We start from the raw sequence: 23,464 nt of genomic DNA, 5'->3' as shown, positions 1-23,464 counted from the left end.
ATAAGGAGAGGTTGGATAGGCTAGGACTTTTTCCTTGGAGCGTAGGAGGCTGAGGGGTGACCTTACATGGGTTTATGAAATGATGAGGGGCATAGATAATATACATTTCCCCAGGGAAGGGGATTCTAAAAATAGAGGGCATAGGTTTGAGCAGAGAGGGGAAAGATGTAAAAGAGGCTTAAGGGGCAAGATTTTCCACATAGAGAATGGTGTGTATATGTAACAAGCTATCAGATGAAGTGGTGGAAGCGGGTACAATTATGACATTTAAAAGACATTTGGATAGGTACATGGATAAGAAAGACTTAAAGGAATATGGGCCAAATGCAGGAAAATGGAACTGGCGAGTCAGCCTCTTTCCATACTGTGTAACTCTAAATCTGACCTGTTTTCTCTAGAATGTAGAAGGTTAAAGGAGGGGGAATCTGATCAAAATCTTCAAAATATTAACAGAAAAAGACAAGATAGATAAAAATAAATTATTTCCACTGGCTGGAGACTCTAGAACTAGGGGTTTGGTCTGAAAACAAGGGCCAAACTGTTCAGGGGAGATGTTAGGTAACACTTCTACACAGTTAAAAAAAAAAGTCACACAACACCAGGTTATAGTCCAACAGGTTTAATTGGAAGCACTAGCTTTCGGAGCACCGCTCCTTCATCAGTTGGTTGTGGAGGACGCAATTGTACGCCACAGAATTTATAGCAAAAGTTTACAGTATGATGTAACTGAAATTATACATTGAAAAATACCTTGACTGTTTGTTGAGTCTTTCATCTGTTCGAATACCATGATAGACTCCAAACTGGTGTTGTGAGATTTTTAACTTTGTACACCCCAGTCCAACACTGGCATCTCCAAATCACTTGTACACAGAGAATGGTAGAGTTTGGAACTCTGTGCCACAAATGGCAGTGGATACTGAATCAGCTATTAATTTTAAATCTGAGATGGATAATGTTTTTGTTTAGCAAAGGTGTTAAAGGATGTGATCTCAGTGAACAGACTTGTTCCGGAGTCAGGTGGGGGTGGATGCAGAATGGCCTATTCCTGTTCCTCATTAGCCACTTCTTTTAAGACTCAAACATGAAATCTGGCACGAGCCAGGAACTTGCCAGCCAGCAGCTTCAGCAAGTTTGTCAGATGCACTGCAACTCCATGTGCCTCCTGTAGTGTGCACAGGCAGCAAGTGCAGTCATTAGCCATAATCAGATTTCTGCCACGTAACTTCTTATGATTTCTTAATCAAACACCTCCAGTGAGGACAGTGATTGTGATTTCCTTGAGTTCCTCCCTTTTTTCCATTTCCTGATATATTGCGGTTTCTAGAATATTACTTGTACTCTCTATAGCAAAGATCAATACAAAATATCTGTTCAATTCATCTGTCTTTTACTTATTTCATATTTTTAATTCTCAAGTAGTACTTTCTATAGGACCATTCTCACTTAGTTAACTATTTTCTTCTTTAAATATTTATTTTTAAAAAGGAACACTCTGCTTTAATATTTCTGGCTAACATTCTCTTTTACTTTAATTTTTTTCCTGTGCATTGAACTTTTGGTTATTCCTTGCTGTGGTTTTACATTCTGACAAATTTTCTGACCTGCCATATGACTTTGCACAATTACATTTTTTTCCCTTTAGCTTAATATGACCTTTAACATTTCTAATTAACCACAGGTGGTGGCTCCATTGCTTGGGGTCTTTCTGACATGTGTCTCTTAATGTCATCATACTAAAAAAAACATACCTATTTCAAGAAACAAAATCATTTAACAATTTGAAATTTCTTCAACCTTATGAAAACAAAAGAGATCTTAGGTTTCACTGGCAGTGTCCCTAGCCCCTTTGTCACACTTCAAGACATGATTGCTGTGGAAGATATGTCACAATGGGTCAATCAAGTTAATCATCAATCTATAATTCCTCTGTTTGTGGCCACAGACGTGTACAGGTGCTAGAGGCTGTCTTGTTTCGCATGCGGTGTCCACTGGCTGCAGTTCAACAGCCCCTTATGTTCCAAAGGACTATCAGAAACAGATAAACACAAATGTTTCTATTCCATAAGCACTTGGAGCTGTCAGTCAACTGCTCACTCAACATGCACTACACTGGGAAATTATTACATTGCAAACAAATCCCATCACAGCTAATATTAACAGTTGTATTTGCTGACAGTGCAACTGTAGGGGGTGCACTCACTACACATGCAGTCACAGTAATGTCACAGGCATAAGATGTCTGCTTCAAAAAATAGGAGAAGCTACAATGCTGAGCAATATGAAGATATTTTTAACAGTACTGCACCAATAAAATATCTTCTTGTAAATGTTTCTTCGAAGTACAAAGTTTTAAATGTGTAGTCTTCCTAACATTCTGGTTAAGATTTGCTATTCTCACAGAATGTACATCTCAAAACATCATTAAAGATCTCAGATTCTTAATTTGCTCATTGCAAACCCTTGATCATCTCACTGACCACATCATTTAGCACTCTACTTGCTAACTCGTTGACTGCCCAGTCCCAAATCCCTCCCTGACTCCCGACTGTTTACTTTTCTCTAGAGCAAGCTCCCCACTCCTTGTGAGCTCTCGAACATGTTCCCCATTCCCTTTGAGCTATAGAGCAAGTTCTCTTTTTCCTGTGAGCTTTAGAGTGAGTTCCCTGTTCCATACACGCTATAGAGTAGGCTCCCTTGTGAACCATTTGAGTAGATCGCTGAATGCTGTAGTGAGTGTGGTGGTGAATGGATCGACAAGTGGGTTGAACAAGTGGGTGGTGAGTGAATGCACAGCAATGCCAATGGCTCACATGCCTGTGGGTAAAACAGGTGCTAACTCCTTGTTCCAGGTAAACAACAATGAAGTCAGTGACATCAACTTTCTGTTCCTGTATGGGAGATATAATGTTCATCAACAGGCACACTTAAAAATGCTTAGCACTTAAACCCACACATTTTGTTACATGGATCCAGTGGGTTTGTGTACATTTTAAGTAAACTTGTACATACTATTAACAATCCTAAAGGATACCTGACCTCTCCACAGTGTACATAACATCCGCTCTAAGGGTACCTGACCGTGTTCATCAAAGTATCTCAACTTTCCAGTGGGGCACCTTAGCTATCCAAATAAATCCACAAATTTATGGGCTGCTCTTTTATGGCAGGTCTAATATGAACATTCTGTGATCCACACTTGAGAGTGTTGTGCTGGAAAAGCACGGCAGGTCAGGCAGCATCCAGCCACTTCTACCATGACAAAGAGACTGTCTGTCAGAGGGAATGGGCCTTGGACTGCAGTCTTACTGCTCATGCTAAAATGTGAATCTGTTTCTGATGTACATTTCTAAGTAAGTGATGAATCCTTGGTTACAGTTATGGCAAAGAATAGAAAATATTTCTCAAGAGGCACCTCATTTTACTTGGAGTTTGCATACTGTAATGTTGTAAAAATGAGTTTCAAATTGTTCAAACTGTCCACAGAACATGTTCTAACAATAAACCCTTTGTCTGATGGAAAAGTACACTCTTAAATGATTGGGGTTCTGCATTTGCAGAACATGAGACATGATCAAGTGCAGCTCACTATATAATTTTGATCTGTGCGAAAGTGGTTCAATTAGTGGTGTGATGTAATCAAACTTCAGCCAGAATTGTGGGCAGCACGGTGGCACAGTGGTTAGCACTGCTGCCTCACAGCGCCAGAGACCCGGGTTCAATTCCCGACTCAGGCGACTGACTGTGTGGAGTTTGCACATTCTCCCCGTGTCTGCGTGGGTTTCCTCCGGGTGCTCCGGTTTCCTCCCACAGTCCAAAGATGTGCAGGTCAGGTGCATTGGCCATGCTAAATTGCCCGTAGCGTTAGGTAAAAGGGGTAAATGTAGGGGAATGGGTGGGTTGCGCTTCGGCGGGTCAGTGTGGACTTGTTGGGCCGAAGGGCCTGTTTCCACACTGTAAGTAATCTAATCTAATCTAATCTAATCTAATCTCTCAATTAACATGCTCAAGGTAAATACATCTAAATTGATTGTATTATTTAGATAAGATTTTTTAAAGGCAAAATTTCCAACAAATGCTTTACCGTTCATCTTTCATCATGGTTACACTCCATAAATGTACCAGTCAGGCAATGAACACTAACAGCTACCCCATTCTATTGATGTCTGCTGCTTTGGCATGTGAAAATAACAAAATATATTAGCATCTCCACCAAGGTCAGTATCCCAGCACCAAGTCATCCATTACTTACACGTGCATACACATGACGCTGACCCAGCTAGCACAGAGCCAGAGTGAGCAGAAACCCTGACACTTTTGTCTATATTTGTCAGCCATGGCTCCCTAGTTGGACTAGGTTAAGTACCCCAATCTCATATTCCATGAGATCCATCTGGCTGACTTCATTCCAAACACTTCAGTATCAATTAAGAATAAAAATACTGCATCATTCAATAAATAATTACAAATATTGTGGTCTTGTGCCAAATAGGTACTGGAATAAATGTTTGCAATCAGTCAGACTTCGAGGTTCTATGTTTAGCTTATACTGCAAAACTCAAGCTTTGCATAATGTCAAATTATGGCAACAAACAAAATAATTGAAACAAAGTAAGTTTGGCTTTCTCTAGTTTTGCACTTAATCACTTAAAAACAACAAATGATTATCTTAAGTGTCGTTTTACTCAACAAGACAGAGAGATTTGCTCTTTTCACATACATATATATAGTTTCTATACACCTATCGTATCCAATGTAGCTGAACAAAGGAGACTTATTTCTCATGTCTTTTCAATAATAAGAGTGCAGTAAAATAGTTATATGGTTGAAACAAAACCAGAATAATCAGTAAAATGCTGCCAATGTATGAACAATTCTGGCTTGTATAATTTCATGGCCTCTTTATTAGCATATCATTCTCATGAAATGAGTAGAAACTATTGATTAAATGAGGAATATAGTTTCCAACTGTCCGAATTGCTGTTCAACTTCAGCAGCTTAAGCTAGTTAAGGTCAAACATCCTTTTAATTTTTTTTTAGTATTTTAAAGCATCAATGTATTTTTTAGGAACCAAGAAAAATATTGGCATGCAGGAAGATGATTTTGCAGTGTTCCAATTAATACATCCTTAAAATCACTCAATATTTCAATTAATCAATGACTATGTGCATGACCATTGAGTCATAGAGATGAATAGCATGGAAACGGACGCTTCCATCCAACTTATCCATGCCGCCCAGACATCCAAAACCTGTCTAGTCCCATTTGCCAACTCATATCCCTCTAAATCCTTTCAATCATATACCCATCCAGGTGCCTTTTAAACATTCTTATTTTACCAGCTTCCACCACTTCCTCTGGTGACTCGTTCTATACACACACCACCCCCTGCATGAAAACATTGTCTTTCAGGTTCTTTTTAAATCCTTCCCCTCTCACATTAAATTCACGCCTGTTAGTTTTGGACTCCCCTATCCTTGGAAAAAGACCTTGGCTACTCAACCTATCCATGTCCCTCATGATTTTATAAATCTCTTGTAATTGAAGATCTCAAGTTGAAATTGAACTAAATAATAACACTGCAGTTTTGATGCTCATGTTTTCTGAATGGTTATTCTTAAGCAGACTATGTCATTCCAAGTTAGGATGAAATTGTCCAAAATATAGACAATCAGAAACTCAGTCTGGACACAAGTGCTGTGTGATTCATATTGCCAAAGAGGGATGGAGTCTAACGAAATGCATTATAGGATCAGTTTACAAAGGAGTTTCTGAAGTATCACTCACCCTCAAAGTCAGCCTCAGGCTACGAGAATCCAAGAGAGAGCTGAGAGAAAGAGGCAGATAGTGTCTATTGTTCATCTAGTAGAATGCATGCTCCCACATAGGGTTGAAGAGACTGGGTTTGTGAAAATGTAAATGAGATTGGAAGATTCACCTAGCTTTGGCTCGAGGGAGGAATCTCCAGGATAACCCGAATATAAATGCCAATTTGGGGATTAGAAGTTATCCAGCTGAGAATGAATAACCTCACACTTACTTACATTAAACCTTATCTGCCACAGTTTTTGCCATTCACTTCGTCAATCAATTTCCCTTTGTAACTTTATGCTATCATCTACACTGCCTACAATGCAGCCTACCTTTGTGTCATCGGCAAATTTGGATATGTGACTTTCTATTTCATTATCCAGGTCATTAATGAAATAAGTTGGTAACTTGGGCTGTTCACAAGGGGTTTAATAATAAATAATTACCCTTAATTGACAACTTGTGGTCACCTCGTGATAAACTCACTATGCTGCTTGTCAAATGCATAAAACATGGACCGAGATGCTCCTGATGTAGAGATCAGCCTTGTTGGATTTCTTCCCTAATTCTGCCATTTATCGCATCATAACCTGAAAAACGTAGATGCCGAAAAGACTCAGCCTTTCTCAAAGTTCTTTGTCTCTGTCTTTCTGATATTGCTTGCAACTGACCTTTGACCTTGAGGCTGATTACTCCTCGCTGAAGTTTGACAGATACGGGTAGCAAAGTAAGTTTTCGTTGTTATTTAGTGCTTTCTGACAGATGCCTAGTGACTTTGATGTTAATACTCCAAGATTGGCTTTAATTCTTAAGCAAAGGGATTTCCTATGTAGCTGAAAATGTGTTGCTGGAAAAGCGCAGCAGGTCAGGCAGCATCCAAGGAACAGGAGAATCGACATTTCGGGCATAAGCCCTTCTTCAGGAATTATTCAGGCTTATGCCCGAAACGTCGATTCTCCTGTTCCTTGGATGCTGCCTGACCTGATGCGCTTTTCCAGCAACACATTTTCAGCTCTGATCTCTAGCATTTGCAGCCCTCACTTTCTCCTCGAGGATTTCCTATGTAGGCTCCCTTTAAAATCTTCTACATTTTATTTTGAATGCAGACTTTTTTGAGCAATCTACTGCTGTAAAATGACCACTGTTACTGTAACCATGTCTTTTGGCAGCACAGACAGGAATTTACTCCAACCGCTGGCATGAGCTTGCAAAATAGCTATTGGTGTCTATTACAAATGCTTGTCATGTTGCTGCTGTGGTTATCTTCTGGTTCCGCACCCTCAAAAGTGAATGGCTTAATAACAGCTCACCCCGACTATGCCCTGGCTCAGCTCTCTGGGGCCTATTACATTATAGTAAGTTATTTGGTGGATCAGGGTGGCATCACTGCTTCCTCATGTCAAGGTCTGTGTCTTCAAATCAAGGCTGGTGTCTATGCTCCTCGCTAAACTGTACTCAACAGTCCTTATGGCTTCTCTCTCCTTTTGGTTGGCCTCAAAAGTATTGACCTGCAGCTTTCTAGTGCTGTTGAGATTTCTCTTCAGGCTTTTATTTGCTATCTCATGTCATTTCTCAAGATCTAGTCACCCCTTGCCACCATGTATCAAACTTATATCTGACAGAAGGTATCCACAACCCAGTGAACATCAATAATCTTAATGAAGTCTCTACGTGTACAGTGGAGAACCTGAATAGCTATCTTTGGAACTCCACACTCGGGTCTCAGTTCAATTTAGAATTAGAATTTAGAATTAGAGTTAGGTTTTATTGTCACGTGTACTCAAGTACAAAGAGACAGGAGTACAGCAAAATGTTTGCAATGTCGCCATTCACAGCGCCATCTTAGTTACAAGGTACCTGGGTATAAAATCTTAGGTTAAAAAGTAGAAGAATAAAGAAATAGATTAAAAATTCAATGTGATCAGATGTTATTATGACATATCTCATTATTTAAATGCTCTATGGCTATTATTAGTGAAGGTACCTTTTACTCTACTGAATTCTGATTTCCACAATGTGTCTTTCTGATACTCCCACTCCCCTATGTCTCCTTTACCAATCCTCAGCAACAGCTCAAAGCAGATTGGAAAATCAATGGTTCAGTCTTAATACCTCACTCTAAACCATCTTGCTTCCTATTTAAAATGTGGTACTGGACAATAACTGCTTATGCGAAAAGTGAAAACATTATTGATTTCTGTGAGTGCACTCAGACTTAATAGATACATTTTAGATGGAAAAATAATACCTGTTACATCCTGTGAAGGGAGCTGTCACGGATTTAGAAGTTGTGAAGGAAGGAGCATGCAGGAATCATCATGCAAGCTCACTGTGTGAAGGAGTGAGATGGAAACAGGTGGAAAGTTGTGCTGTTGAAGCAATTCTTATCAGCAGAGAGAGCAATAGTCTGAGAGAATGTGACCAAAGTAGATTAATCAGAGGTCAGCTTGAGGGAGAAGGTGGACCCATTAAGGTGACAACTCAGGTTATTTGTGTGCATGCTAGAGAACAGTTCCAATGAAGATGCTCAGACATTTTCTGGCTCATTTCACTTCCTTTTAAGATAGGAGGACCAAGATTAAAATGCAACCATCCTTTACCATCATCCCCCCCCCCCCCCAACTCCTCCTGTTAGCAATGTGTTTACAACACCAAAGATAAATTGTCATGAACTAACTCTCAAATTGGAATTTTATCAGAAAGGTGAAAAAGGTATGGTGATCTGTGGAAACATTTCATAACTTTAAGCAATTATTTTCTAATGCTGGAATATTTATTCCTCACCTGCCCTGTGATTTCCTGACACTGACACTAGAGAGAAGATTTTTAAGAATTCATCCTCCCAAAATGTTGCTTCGTGACCAGGATTTGTGCCTTGGGAATTTGGCCATGGAAGTCAATGGCTCCTACAGGATTTTCGACCCATTAATTTAAATAGATGGAAAATCTTGCAGAGCCTGCAATATACATGTGCTGAATTCCCAAAATGCCTCCTCGGCATGTGAAACTTTATGCTGGGAATCCAAATTCATCAAATCTATCCTGGGGCACTGACATCCTCACCTTAATGAGCAAACTTGGAAAAGAAAACAAGAAGAATTCTAAAAATAGTCAAGTGTTCTGCCCTTGGTTACAACACAATTATATTTGATCTCTTCCTATTTATTTAAAAATAATTTTTATGGAGGACATTACAAAAGAATAACTATATAACATTACTATGTCAAGTAGCTAGACTGAAACTGTCTTGGTAACAGACAGCAGAAAGATGCACTATTGCATCTATGAAAAGCCCTGATTATGAAGTTGCTCCACTAAACGTTTGACAAGTACTCATAAACTCACTACAAAAGAATAAAATTTTCATCGAATTAAAGCTAAAACAAAAATGTCAACTGGTTTGATGACTAATTTTTCACATGCTTTTCAGCAGCTGGGATGTACCTCCTCTTCGAGTCAGCATTCTGCAACTTTCCTTTCACTGGATATCAAAAGAATCCTGAATGAGCACTGACATATTGTGCAGCCGAGTAGCTCAGAGACAAAAGCCAAAATGCAGGGTGTGATACAGGTAAAAGATTGTCAGAAAGCCTGGTCTGCATCATACAATTACTTTCAGGATTCAAGGGAAAAAGTATTACTAAAATTTGTCTTCAAGAGAGGGAATGGGCGAAGGGGGGTCTTTGACAGGATAAACTGCAAATGGTTTGGGGAAATATCAGATTTAATGAACCAAATGGCCTTTTGTTTTAATTAGATATTTACTGGACAAAACATGAAAAACAATTCATTCCTGTACACTGAAACATGCAAGGGCATCATTTGACTTGTCACTTTGATTATTTTGGTGATGCAGTGAGGATGTTGTTTGTGGTTTTGCTACATTCCTCCACATGACTGCACTTCAACTGGTGCTTCATTGGATGCAAAGTGCTTTGGGACATGCTGGGGTGTGAATGAAGCTATATAAATGTATTTGTTTATTCTTTCACTTTTATGAGAGGCGGATTAAAAGACATTAAGAGAATGCAAATTCTTCAAGGTTAATGTTTGTTGTTTGCTGAAGTGCGGGGTGCATAGTTTGGCAGGTTTGGAGGGTAGAGGTAGTTGTGGATAGGGCACTGGGGCTGCAGAAGGGTAAAGAGCCAAGTGTTCATATCACCACAGGGCTTGTGCCTGCCCTGTTTTAAAGATACACCAGCAGATTAGGAACAGTTGCCAAGGCAAGTCCCAGTCAAAAGAATAAAAGAGTGTGAGTAAATCAGACAGGTCTTTAAGCGTATTTTATCAATCAATAGGATCACGGCTGTTGTTTTTTCTCAACTGCATTTTCCTTCTTCCTATTTCCCTTGATTGCCTTGATGTCCAAAATATATTGATCTCAGTCTTGAATATACTCAATGACTGAATATCTACAGTCCTTTGGATAGAAAATTCCAAAGATTCACAATTCTCGGAACGAAGATATTCCTCCGTATCTCACTTCTAAATGGTCAATTTCTGATGTCTAGCATGTAGTTTGGTTAAATGTCTGTTAAGCTAGCGCTGTCCCCCAGCACCTCAGACTTCCCTGTTATCCTTGACCAGCCAAGCATCATTTTTTTTAGCTTCCCTCTAACCCAATGTTGTCAACTCTCCAATCCTTGCTCTTGTTCAACTTTATTATTCTTGACTGCCCCTTTATTAGGCTGGAACTTCCTTCACAAAGTTCAACTCCCTCCGTTCTGTTCCCCACAAGCCTTATAAGCTGACCTCTTTCATTGGGCATGAGTTCAATGTAACAGCGCAATCTCTTGCTTCCTGGTCCATCAAAGTTGCCCATATGATAAGCATGATTTCTACTCACTATAAATTCACCAGAAAGACAGCCTCACCAGTTTTAACCGGTTGTGAATCAGAAGGCATGCATTTCTCTTTTGCCAACTTATTTGCAATGGTACAATTTAATTTGACGACCATATGTTTTATTGAGCATACATGACATATTGACATATTCAAAATGGATTCCCCATTGAGGACTACTAGCCACCTCTAATGTATTAGGTAAAAACAATGACTGCAGATGCTGGAAACCAGATTCTGGATTAGTGGTGCTGGAAGAGCACAGCAGTTCAGGCAGCATCCAAGGAGCTTCGAAATCGACGTTTCGGGCAAAAGCCCTTCATCAGGAATAAAGGCAGTGAGCCTGAAGCGTGGAGAGATAAGCTGGAGTGGATAGGTGGAAAAGGAGATAGGCAGGTAGGACAAGTCATGGGGACAGTGCTGAATTGGAAGTTTGGAACTAGGGTGAGGTGGGGGAAGGGGAAATGAGGAAACTGTTGAAGTCCACATTGATGCCCTGGGGTTGAAGTGTTCCGAGGCGGAAGATGAGGCATTCTTCCTCCAGGCGTCTGGTGGTGAGGGAGCGGCGGTGAAGGAGGCCCAGGACCTCCATGTCCTCGGCAGAGTGGGAGGGGGAGTTGAAATGTTGGGCCACGGGGCGGTGTGGTTGATTGATGCGGGTGTCCCGGAGATGTTCCCTAAAGCGCTCTGCTAGAGGCACCCAGTCTCCCCAATGTAGAGGAGACCGCATCGGGAGCAACGGATACAATAAATGATATTAGTGGATGTGCAAGTAAAACTTTGATGGATGTGGAAGGCTCCTTTAGGGCCTTGGATAGAGGTGAGGGAGGAGGTGTGGGTGCAGGTTTTACAGTTCCTGCAGTGGCAGAGGAAAGTGCCAGGATGGGAGGGTGGGTTGTAGGGGGGCATAGACCTGACCAGGTAGTCACGGAGGGAACGGTCTTTGCGGAAGGCGGAAAGGGGTGGGGAGGGAAATATATTCCTGGTGGTGGGGTCTGTTTGGAGGTGGCGGAAATGTCGGCGGATGATTTGGTTTATGCGAAGGTTGGTAGGGTGAGCACCAGGGGCGTTCTGTCCTTGTTACAGTTGGAGGGGTGGGGTCTGAGGGAGGAGGTGCGGGATGTGGACGAGATGTGTTGGAGGGCATCTTTAACCACGTGGGAAGGGAAATTGAGGTCTCTAAAGAAGGAGGCCATCTGGTGTGTTCTGTGGTGGAACTGGTCCTCCTGGGAGCAGATACGGTACGGCGGAGGCGGAGGAATTGGGAATACGGGATGGCATTTTTGCAGGAGGTGGGGTGGGAAGAGGTGTAATCCAGGTAGCTGAGGGAGTCAGTGGGTTTGTAAAAAATGTCACTGTCAAGTCGGTCATCATTAATGGAGATGGAGAGGTCCAGGAAGGGGGGAGAGGTGTCAGAGATGGTCCAGGTAAATTTAAGGTCAGGTTGGAATGTGTTGGTGAAGTTGATGAATTGCTCAACCTCCTCGTGGGAGCACGAGGTGGCGCCGATGCAGTCATCAATGTAGCGGAGGAGTATTGCCAACTAACTTCTCAATTTTCATTTCCCTCCTGGGAAGCTGACAATTAAAGTTTCTGCCTGCCCCTTTCCCTTCATCCTGGAGCTTTGCAGTAGAACTGCAAACAATGATCGTTCCTTTTGTACTCCAAACCCCTTCCTTTAAACAACATTTCCCTTCAAATAGCTTCATGTATCTGCAAGTTAACTTGCTATCCCTTGGATGTAAGTGTAAACAAATCCCTATTCATGCCAACATTGACCTTCTCACCTTTTATAAATATTCTGATTTTATAAATATTCTCTAAATAATGTTCTGTCACATTTTTGCGAAGTTATTCAACCTATTCATATCCATTTCTATCCTCTCTGCATCCTCCTCACAACTTACTTTCATCTAAAACAAAAACAAATTGCTCGAGAATCTCAGCAGGTGTGGCAGCATTGTGGTAGGAATAACAATCGGAAAGATGTTATGAAACTTGAAAGGGTTCAGAAGAGATTTACAAGGATGTTGCCAGGGCTGGAGGATCTGAGCTACAGGGAGAGGCTGAACAGGCTGGGGCTGTTTTCCCTGGAGCGTCGGAGGCTGAGGGGAGACCTTATAGAGGTTTACAAAATTATGAGGGGCATGGATAGGATAAATAGACAAAGTTGGGAGGTTATGTTGTGGCTGTACAGGACATTGGTTAGACCATTTGTGGAATATTGTGTACAATTCTGGTCTCCTTCCTTTTGAAAGGATGTTGTGAAACTTGAAAGGGTTCAGAAAAGATTTACAAGGATGTTGCGAGGGTTGGAGGATTTGAACTATAGGGAGATTAGGCTGGGGCTGTTTTCCCTGGAGCGTCTGAGGCTGAGAGGTGACCCTATAGAAGTTTATAAAAGCATGACGGGCGTGGATAGGGTAAGTAGACAAAGTCTTTTCCCAGGTGTCGGGGAGTCCAGAACTAGAGGGCATAGGTTTGGGGTGAGAGGGGAAAAGATATAAAAGAGACCTAAGGGGCAACTTTTTCCACGCAGAGGGTGGTACGTGTATGGAATGAGCTGCCAGAGGATGTGGTGGAGGCTGGTACAATTGCAACATTTAAGAGACATTTGGATGGGTATATGAATAGGAAGAGTTTAGAGGGATATGGGCCGGGTACTGGCAGGTGGGACTAGATTGGGTTGGGATAGCTGGTCGGCATGGACAGGTTGGACCGAAGGGTCTGTTTCCATGTTGTACATCTCTATGACTCTATGACTCTATTTCTGAACCTTCTTTGTATCATCACTATTTGGATATGTAACTCGCAGTTCTTTCATTGAAGTCAGTGATATATATTGTAAGTAGCTGACACCCAAACATTGATCATGCTGGTACCCATAACGATTATAACCTGCCAATGTGAAAAAGATCCACTTATTCCTAGTATCTGCTTTCTGTCCATTAATCAATCCTCAATGTATGCTAATATATTATCCCCAGTTGCATGAGGCCTATTATTAAACATAATAACATATTTCAGTGTAATGCAGTGGCACTGCATGATTTGTTTCCAAAAGCATTTAAGTAAAATATTTTCATGAAATCCATTCTTCTTTCAATTTTTTAAATTTAGCAACTTATAACTAGCTCAATCTTCTGACTTCTCTTATGACATGCATTTACTTTGAAGTCATAAGACCAATTGTGTGCTGTGGATTTGCTGTTACATGCACTCTTCTGGCCTTCCTGTCACCCGACCAACCTATAATTATTGCCATTTGGTCACAGCAGGAGAAGTCTAGAGTCTGTGCTCTTTGCTGGAGTTGCATTTAAATGAATCATTAAATATATCCTGCCAAACGTTGTACAGAAATTGCTCTTATAGTTGAGAAATTGTCTGTGGTTACATGAATTAAAATGAAAAGTTTATATTGCAGCAAGTTTTATATTGCAGGAGTAATAGCAGCATGGTTTTACTGATGTTAAGATATCACTGTGGAAATTACCAAGCAGCATGTTTCAGAGACTCAAACATGTCTAATCAAGCAACAAGATTGCTGTAGAAGGCTCAAAACTCAATTTTCTGCATTTGATGACACCGCGATATAACTAACCCTTATTTTGTGATTTACCAGTAAATTAATGTACCTAGTAAGTGTGCAAGAACAACAAACCGAAACATCACAAAGAAACTGTGCTGACAGACTAAAATATTATCTGCAATATAAATCCCTTTGTCACAATGGAAACTGAATAAAATTTGTGCTGCAGACTTACAAATGACCTGGGATCTACTTTCAACATTATCCGCATTCTCAGCTTGGTTTTGCACTTGTAAATAAATCTGTGGTGAATATATAAAATGAAAAGAAAATCTAAAGCATTTTTGCAACACATTGCCTCCCCATATTACCAGTAATTTCGAGAAATTTTGGCTACAGTCCTTGCAAGTTCCCAATTAACAAAGCTGAAAGCCAGGAGTAAACATTTCATGTAAAACTATTAAAAGATTGTGAATAAGGCTTTCATTGTCAATAACAAACTTGAGACCTGAAACTCCTTATGTAATGAAAACGGAATATCTGCTGTAACTCTAATTAATAACATGCCATTCAAAGTGCTGGAACACATGGGTTTCAAACATAAGATATCTGAGAATGTGATTTCACTCGTGAGTCATTATCAACAGGAAATCTTTTTTTCCCCATTTGTTTCATTTTGGCATTTCACCAGAGAATAACTGTGATTAAAAACTTAACTTGCTTGTTTTGAACTTTAGCAGACGTTACTTTCAAGGCGACTTAGGCGGCTGTATGCAATATGGTGAGAACTCTCTGCAAACATAATTCACCAGTAACAGTGAAACACAGGAAACACACAACTTACAATTTAACAATACTCACTTGCAAAGAGGTCAATTTATATTGACCATTTCTTGATTGTAAACTTCACTCACAAAAGGTGTTTCTATGAAAAGTATACTTACCTGTTCAGTCAAATATGTATATCCAAAGATTCTTCTGCTTACAGATGGTATATGATAGAGATAGCCACGTCAAATATGCTTTATTGTTTTATTTTTAGACTCTTGGTTTCGTTAATTTACATTATCACACTTTATTTATAAATGCAATTTATTTTTTTCTGCCCAAGTGACAGCAGAAATCAGTAAACGTTTCCTTCTCGCACAGAGTGAAAGTGGAAGTGTTAATATGAGAACTTTCATGTTTCCAAAGAAGTTGTGTTTTTACATCCTGTCAGTGCTGCATGACATAAAGGTGCAGCATTACAAAGGCAGACAATTCAAGCATTCATTTATATTTCCTGCCCTGAAGAACTACTGCAGATTGAACTAAAGCTATTACCATCCTAACTGTGAGAATTTTCAGTCAATTTAAAACCCCAGCTGAATGTGCTAAATGAATTGTGTATATTTCTTTGACCTGATTCAAAGTAACATTTATCGTTGGTGTCTCAAAGACATGAAGTAGAAGCTGGGTTCTATGGTTAGGTACTAATAATGAACAAGTATGTGCAGAAATGTGTGAAGTTGAGTAAAGCACTGATGAGGTAAGCAGCATTAGAAGAGTAGTATAGTGCTTAGTTCACAATTTCTAGCCTGCAAGTCAAAAGTTCAGGTCTAGCTGACGTAGATTTGCACTTTACAGTTGCAGTGAACGGACAGTGTTAGACTTGGCTACTATATTACGAGGTGCAAGCTTTCCATGTGGATGTTAGTCAATAGCTGTTGATAGCTATCTGTTTGCTCTGCACTAAGCACTCTTCCTTCAGTCTGATCATTCTATAATCTCTGTGGCACTTATAGGAATGTGTGTCTCCTGGGACAAACTGTTGTCTTAACCAGATAAACAGCTATTTATCATAAAAGATGGAAGTAAGACCTGCATTTACATGATAGTTTCCACAATGTACATGATGGCTTTCATGATACCCTAAAATGCCGCACAGCCAATTAAGTAAATGAGAATGGATCACTAATGAGATGTAGGAAACAGCAAGGTCCTGAATGAATAAGTAATCTATCTTTGCTGAATGCAATGTTATTAAGGACAAACAGAGGAAATACACTGACCCCCTTCAAAATAGTTCCATGGTGACTTTGTGACAAATTGAGCTTTACATCTCTCAGTTTTAATATGATGACCATTTGAATTCAAATTATGAAATAATTCTACAGGGGTAATTGCTTCTGCTCTCCCGTCGCTATTCTTTTGTAATGATAACATTTAGCAATATAATCCATTTGCCATTTAAGGAGAGGAAAAGTTCTGTGTGTTTATTCCTTACATGAAGATGGATCCTCTCTCTGAAATTAATTCAAAAAATAGCTATTCATTGAACAGAGGTTTACAAACAATGACCTGGTTTCACATAACACTGCAATGGAAACACATACGTTAACATAAAAATCAGAAGCAAGACTTGTCAATTCAATGCTGAAAAATAAATCTCAGGACACTTCACATAAGCATAATCAAAAATAAAATTAAAACAGAAGTATGTAAGGAAATATTAGAAATTGCCATGACAACACTTCATCAAAGAGAAGGGCACTTAAACAGCATAGGGAGGTGAAAAGGCAAAGGGAGTATAGAAGACAGTCCAGATTGTGGATCTGAGGTGACTAAAGGGATAACCATCAGTGATTGGCTGGAACAAGGCTATGATACATAAAGACCAGAGGCAGAAGAAGTGAGTATTCAGGGAAATAGGGTTGAGCCCTGGAGGGCTGACAGAAAAAGTCAATTGTGACAGTATAAAGAGATTTTTGTTAATGTCGCTAAAACAAAGCTGAAAGTCATCATTCCCACCATGGTGAAATTATTCACAAGTATCAAAAAGCTGTGTTTTAACTTTAATCACTTGAAGGAAGGAAGCGAATTTGTACAGAACCCAAAAATAGGTGGAAAGGTAAGTTGTCAGAGAGATACCAATGACTTACAGTGAGATATTCATAGATTAAATAAGTGGGCAAAGTATAATATGGGAAAATGAGTAATTGTTCACTTTGGAAGAGAGAACAGAAGAACAGAGTATTATTTAAATGGAGAAAAACTGCAGAAAGTTGCAACACAAAGGGACTTGTGAGTACTTCTGCACTAAACACAGGAAGCTAGTACATGGATACAGCAGGAAATCAAGAAGGCTATTGGAATGTAGGCCCTTATTTCAAGGGAAAATGATCTAGATAATTATAGTAGAGGAAGGTGCAAACATCTGTGGAGAATAACGGTGCAATGAGACTAATTCGTATTGATCTAGCAAGGAATGAGCATAGACTTTATTCAAGTGGTATCCTCATGGCGGTTCGAGGAAGAAAAACATATTGGTAAAGAATAAAGGTCAGTAAAAAGGAATTTATTTCTGCTGATGCAGATAGGCCTTCTAGAACAGTCTGTTTATGAGTCAAGACTTGATAATCCAAATCTGATCTGTGCAGTTCCAAGAAAGAGATGCAATGTTAGCAGTGCAATATTTCAAATGAGGTGTTGTTATATCTATGTGTCCAAGTGATGTAAGAGTAGGGAAGTCTTACTGCGACTGCACGAGGTGCTGGTGAGACCACATCTGGATTACTATGAGCAGTTTTGATACTCTTATTTAAGGAAATACAACTTTGTTGTAGGGAATTCAGAGAAGGTTCACTAGGATGGTCCTCACTAATGAGGGATTGTCTTATGAGGAAAGGTTAAACAGACTGGGATTCCACTTACAAAAGTCTAGAAGAATGAGAGGTGATCTTGTGAAAACAAGTAGGATTCTTAAGGGGACTTCACAAGGTAAATGCTGAGAGGAAGTTTCTCCTTTTCAGAGAGTCTAGGATCAGAGGATATAGTCTCAGAATAGAGAGGCACAAATTTAAGACTGAAATAAGGAGGAATTTATCTCAGAGCTGTGATCTTTGAAACTCCTTGCCAGAGATAGCTATAGGGGCAGAATCCGTGTGCATATTTAAGACTGAAATAGATTCTTGATTAGTAAGGAAATCAAGAGTTACAGAGAAAGGACAAGAAGTGGACACGAGAAACACCAGATCAATTATGATTCTATTGAATGGTGTAGCAAGCTCAAGGGGCTAAATGGTCTACCCCAAAAAAGAAGGGATAGTTCCAGGTTGTTTTTAATAGTAGGTGGGAACAAGGGGAACATGAATAATCTTCCATGCTGGGTTTTCCCCTGCGCATGCATGTGCATTTTGGTGCGTTCATGGGCATACTTTCTTTGCAGCAATCTGATTTTCTCTACATTCCTGACCCAGTATCATTTTCCTGTGGCTTTGCTGAGGTTTGGGAATGCTGAATATGAAAAATGTTCACCCTTCCCCAATGAAGTCCCATTTTAAATGGGGAACCAAAATCAGATGGTAGACTGGTTGACAAGATTAGTTCATATGGAATACAGGGGAGAGGTAGCCATTTGGATACAGAACTGATGCGAAGGTAGACGTGATGGTGGAGGGTTGCTTTTCAGACTGGAGGCCTGTGACCAGTGAAGTGCTACAAGGATCAGTGCTAGGTCCACTGCTTTTCATCATTTAAATAAATGATTTGGATGTGAACATAGAAGGTATGGTTAGTAAGTTTGCAGATGACACCAAAATTGGTGGTGCAGAAGACAGCGAAGAAGGTTACCTCAGAGTGCAATGGGATCTTGATCAGATGGGAAAAATGGGCCAAGGAATGGCAGATGGAATTTAATTGAGATAAATTTGAGGTGCTGCATTTTCAAAAGGCAAATCAGGGCAGAACTTTTACATCTAATGGTAAGGTCCTGGGGAGTATTGCTGAAGAAAGAGATCTGTGTGCATAGTTCATAGTTCCTTGAAATTGGAGACGCAGGTAGACATGATAGTGAAGAAGGCATTTGATATGCTTGCCCTTATTGATCCGCACATTGAGTATAGGACTTGGGAGCTCATGTTGAGGCAGTACAGGACATTGTTCGGCCACTTTTGGAATACTTCCTTCAATTCTGGTCTCCCTGCTATAGGAAGGATGTTGTGAAAACTGAAAGGGTTCAGAAAAGATTTACAAAGATGTTTCCAGGGTCGGTGGATTTGAGCTATAGGGAGAGGTTGAGTAGGCTGGGGTTGTTTTCCCTGGAGCGTCAGAGGTTAAGGGGTCATACAGGTTTATCAAATTATGAGGGGCATGGATAGGGTGAATAGCCCAGGTTTTTTTCCCTGGGGTGGTTTTGGGGAAAAACTAGAAGTCACAGGTTTAAGGTAACAGGGAAAAGATCTAAAGGGACCTCAGGGGCAAACTTTTTCACACAGAGAGTGATACGTGTAGGTGCCAAAAGGAGTGATGGAGGCCGGTACAATTACATTTAAAAAACATCTGGATGGGTTCATGAATAGCAAGGATTTCAAGGAATATGGGCCAAAAGCTGGCAAATGGGACTAGATTAACTTAGGATATCTGGTCGGCATGGACATGTTGGACCAAAAGATCTATTTCCTTGCTCCATAGCTCTACAATTTCTAGTAACAAACTGTTTTTTTGTGGTTCCTGGTGTGTCAAACTAAAAGGATAATAGATATCAGAAGATATTTTTAAATGGCAGATATTCATTTTTCCTTAGTTTAAATGATGTGGGTCAATTAGCTCAGTTGACTGGGCGGCTGGTTTGTGACAATAGTGATACCAGCAACATCAGTTCAATTACAAAGATGGGACTTATCATGAAGGATGAAACCTCTACCCTTGCCTGAAGCATGGTAACCCTCCAGTTAAACCACCATCAAGTCATCTCTCACTAATGAGACAGCAGTCAATGGTCTGATAAGATAATAGTAACTTTCCCTTTCCCTAGACATGGAGGTTTGTAATATTTTCTATAGGTCATAGAGTCATAGAGATGTACAGTATGGAAATAGACCCTTCGGTCCAACCTGTCCATGCCGACCAGATATCCCAACCCAATCTAGTCCCACCTGCCAGCACCTGTCCCATATCTCTCCAAACCCTTCCTATTCATATACCCATTCAAGTGCCTCTGCGTGAAAATGTTGCCCCTTAGGTCTCTTTTATATCTTTCCCCTCTCACTTGAAACCTATGTCCTCTAATTCTGGACTCCCCGACCCCAGGGAAAATACTTTGCCTATTTTCCTATCCATGCCCCTCATGATTTTGTAAACCTCTATAAGGTCACCCCTCAGCCTCCGACGCTCCAGGGAAAACGGCCCCAGCCTGTTCAACCTCTCCCTATAGCTCAAATCCTCCAACCCTGGCAACATCCTTGTAAATCTTTTCTGAACCGTTTCAAGTTTCAAAACATCTTTCCGATAGGAAGGAGACCAGAATTGCACACAATATTCCAACAGTGGCCTAACCAATATCCTGTACAGCTGCAACATGACCTCCCAACTCCTGTACTCAATACTCTGACCAACAAAGGAAAGCATACCAAACGCCTTCTTTGCTATCCTATCTACCTGTGACTCCATTTTCAAGGCGCTATGAACCTGCATTCCAAGGTCTTTATGTTCAGCAACACTCCCTAGGACCTTACCATGAAGTGTATAAGTCCTGCTAACATTTGCATCCCAAACCGCAGCACCTCGCATTTATCTGCCACTTCTCAGCCCATTGGCCCATCTGGTCGATCTGAGAGTGGTACATTGTGCATTCGGAATGAGTTGCAACGGAGATCCAAGAGGAACACAGAGATGGCATGGTTGACATGAATGATCTGGGAAGGGAGAGGGACATGAATTAGAATGGATATGGTGTGAGGTGGGGCAGTCAGGCAATAAGAGACATTTAATCACCGTTGGGAACTGACAGTGTTGGAAGACCAAGGTGGCTTACATAACTGGCCTGCCTTCATGTTCACGGTTTGGCATACTGCACTGTGAAGGCAACCCCAATCTGAAAACCAGTCCAAGAACTGGACATGGGCAAGTGTATAGTTTGGAAGCTGTGAAAATACACCTGCTGGGTTTTCTTCAGTCCAGAGGAAGAGTCAGCTCTCTGTCATTCCAGTGACTCTGGCCTAACTGATTTCACTCCTGCAAATTGGCTTTGGCAATAATGACTTCAATTAAAATAACCATTGGGAAGGATGTAGGCAAGGCTGCCAACTTTCAGTTAGCTATTTTACACTATCGCAACTCGTCAAGATCTATCTCTGAGGCTCCCTCTGTCACTGTTACATATTCTGCATGGAAAAGTAGCTTACATTAGAAATGGCAACACTTGCAGACTGTCAGGGGTGCTGCAGATTGATGTTTACTCAGAAAGTCATTAAGATATTTCTTTGAATGCACAACAGCTTGAGCTATCAGCTGAGATTTCTGAATGAAATATCATTATATGGCACAGTGACTCAGTGGTTAGCACTGTTGCCTCACAGCGCCAGGGACCCAGGTTCGATACCACCCTCGGGCAACTGACCATGTGGGTTTGCACATTCTCCCCGTGTCTGGTTTCCTGCCACAATCCAAAGATATGCAGTTTAAGTGGATTGACCATGCTAAACTGCCCATAATGTCCACGGATGTGCCGGTTAGCTGGTTAGCCATGGGAAATGCAGAGTTACAGGAAAGAGTAGGAGCCTAGGTCTAGATGGGATGCTCTTCAGAGATGGGCTGAATGGCCTACTTCCACACCACAGGGATTCTATGATCAATAAATGTAAGATTACATTATGTCTGTAGCTCTTAAAGTTTGGTGTTAGAGATCAGCATTCCCACTCTCAGGATCAGGGGATTGCTGGGAAGGTTGACATTTATTGTCCATCATTAGCTGCTTTGAAAAATTGTTTCTGGACTACTTTGAATTATCAGTATTTACACTGGAGTCACAAACAGTCAAGCCCAACCAAAAACAGCAGTTTTGCTTTGATAAAAGTTATAAATGTCAAGAGTTCAGTTTTTTTTCATGACAATCTGACAACTTCCACACCAATGTTACTGATATCAGCTTCTTAAAGTCAGAGTTTGTAAAACTACATTCAAATACTAAACTGAACAGGTGGGATTTGAACTCAATTTCTCCAGATTGTTTGTCCAGGCCGCGGGATTATCCATCCAGAAACATCACAGCTACGCGAATGTAATTTAATTTATTCTGGCTCTTCGTGGGCAATGTCCGATATAAATTGCATGGTTGTACAGTGACCCAAAAGTTCCTATGCCTGCTGCACTAAAGGGAGTCATTTTAATTTACAGTATGGGTGCTAACACAAACAAGCATTTAAAGTGACCATGAATCTGCACTTCAGAAAAAAAGTACAGCAGGATCATCGACTGTGGTAAATGAGACTTGGGAGGGCATTCTAGGTTCCACAAGAGACTGTCCAGTGTTTTTTTTAATCCAGCCTCCCCTGACCATAACCACTTTTGGTATCCTCAACAGGCTAACTTGTCGAACAGAGACTGTAACAGCAACCTCCTGTTATTTTCATCCCACTAGCCAGAGCTCACGATATTAGAGCCAGGTTCAAATGGGAGTTTCTTTCTGTTTCTTTTTAAATTCATGAATGGGAATGGACGTCACTGTCCAGCCCACCATTTATTGTCCTTCCCTAGTTGCCGTTGAGAAGGTAGTGCTGAGTTGCCTTCTTGAACTATCACTGCCACAATGCTGTTAGGAAGGGATAGATTTTGATATTAAAGGAATAACAACATATCTGGATGGTGAAGGGGAACTTGCAGATCGTGGTGTTCCCATGTATATATTGCCCCCTAGGTTTGCAATATGCTGTTGAAGGAGCCTCGCTGAATTTCTGCATTGTGTTTTTATAGGTGAGACACACTGCTGCAATTGAGTGTCGGTGGCAGAGCAAGTGGGGCTGCTTGGTATCAAGCTCTTTGAGTATTGGTGGAGCTGCACACATCCAGACAAAAAAACAGAACTCAATCACACTGTTGACTTGTGCCTTGTAGATAGTGGACATTCTTTGGAGAGTCCTTTGATGGGTTACTAGCTACAGGATTCCTAGCCTCTGACCTGCACTTATTGCCACAGTACTTATATGGCTAGTCCAGTTTGACTCAGGTCAATATTAGCTCCAGGATGTTAATAGTGGGGGATTTGATGGTGGCAATGTCATTAAATGTCAAGGGGGGATAGTTGATTGCCTCTTCATGGAAATGGTCATTGCTTTGCAAGTGTATGACACATGTGTTACTTGCCACTTGTTGGCATATGTGGCTATTGTCCACATTTGGATACGGACTGCTTCAGTATCTGAGCTATGGTGAGTGGTATTGAAAATTATGCAATCATCAGCGATCATCCCCACTTCTGACCTTATGTCGGAGGGAAGGTCATTACTGAAGCAGCTGAAGGTGGT

At 40.7% G+C, this 23,464-nt stretch overlaps 1 protein-coding gene across 11 annotated transcripts in view; it reads right to left on the bottom strand.

Moving 5' to 3' along the window:
- LOC122553234 (N-heparan sulfate sulfotransferase 4-like) overlaps positions 1-23,464 on the bottom strand; it is an 889,310-nt gene that overhangs the window by 335,462 nt on the left and 530,384 nt on the right. The window contains exon 1 of one of the 11 annotated variants that reach the window (XM_087985686.1): positions 15,128-15,595. The exons of the other annotated variants lie outside the window; for them this stretch is intronic. The gene's annotated coding sequence lies outside the window, so the exon portion shown is untranslated. Of the gene's footprint in view, positions 1-15,127; positions 15,596-23,464 lie in introns of those variants that run through there. 11 annotated transcript variants of the gene reach the window in all.

Source organism: Chiloscyllium plagiosum, unplaced genomic scaffold (assembly GCF_037043375.1).
Source record: "Chiloscyllium plagiosum isolate Xiang-an unplaced genomic scaffold, Cpla_swu_hap1 HiC_scaffold_1, whole genome shotgun sequence".
Lineage (NCBI taxonomy): Eukaryota > Metazoa > Chordata > Chondrichthyes > Orectolobiformes > Hemiscylliidae > Chiloscyllium > Chiloscyllium plagiosum.
This window is presented reverse-complemented; position numbering and strand designations above follow the sequence as displayed.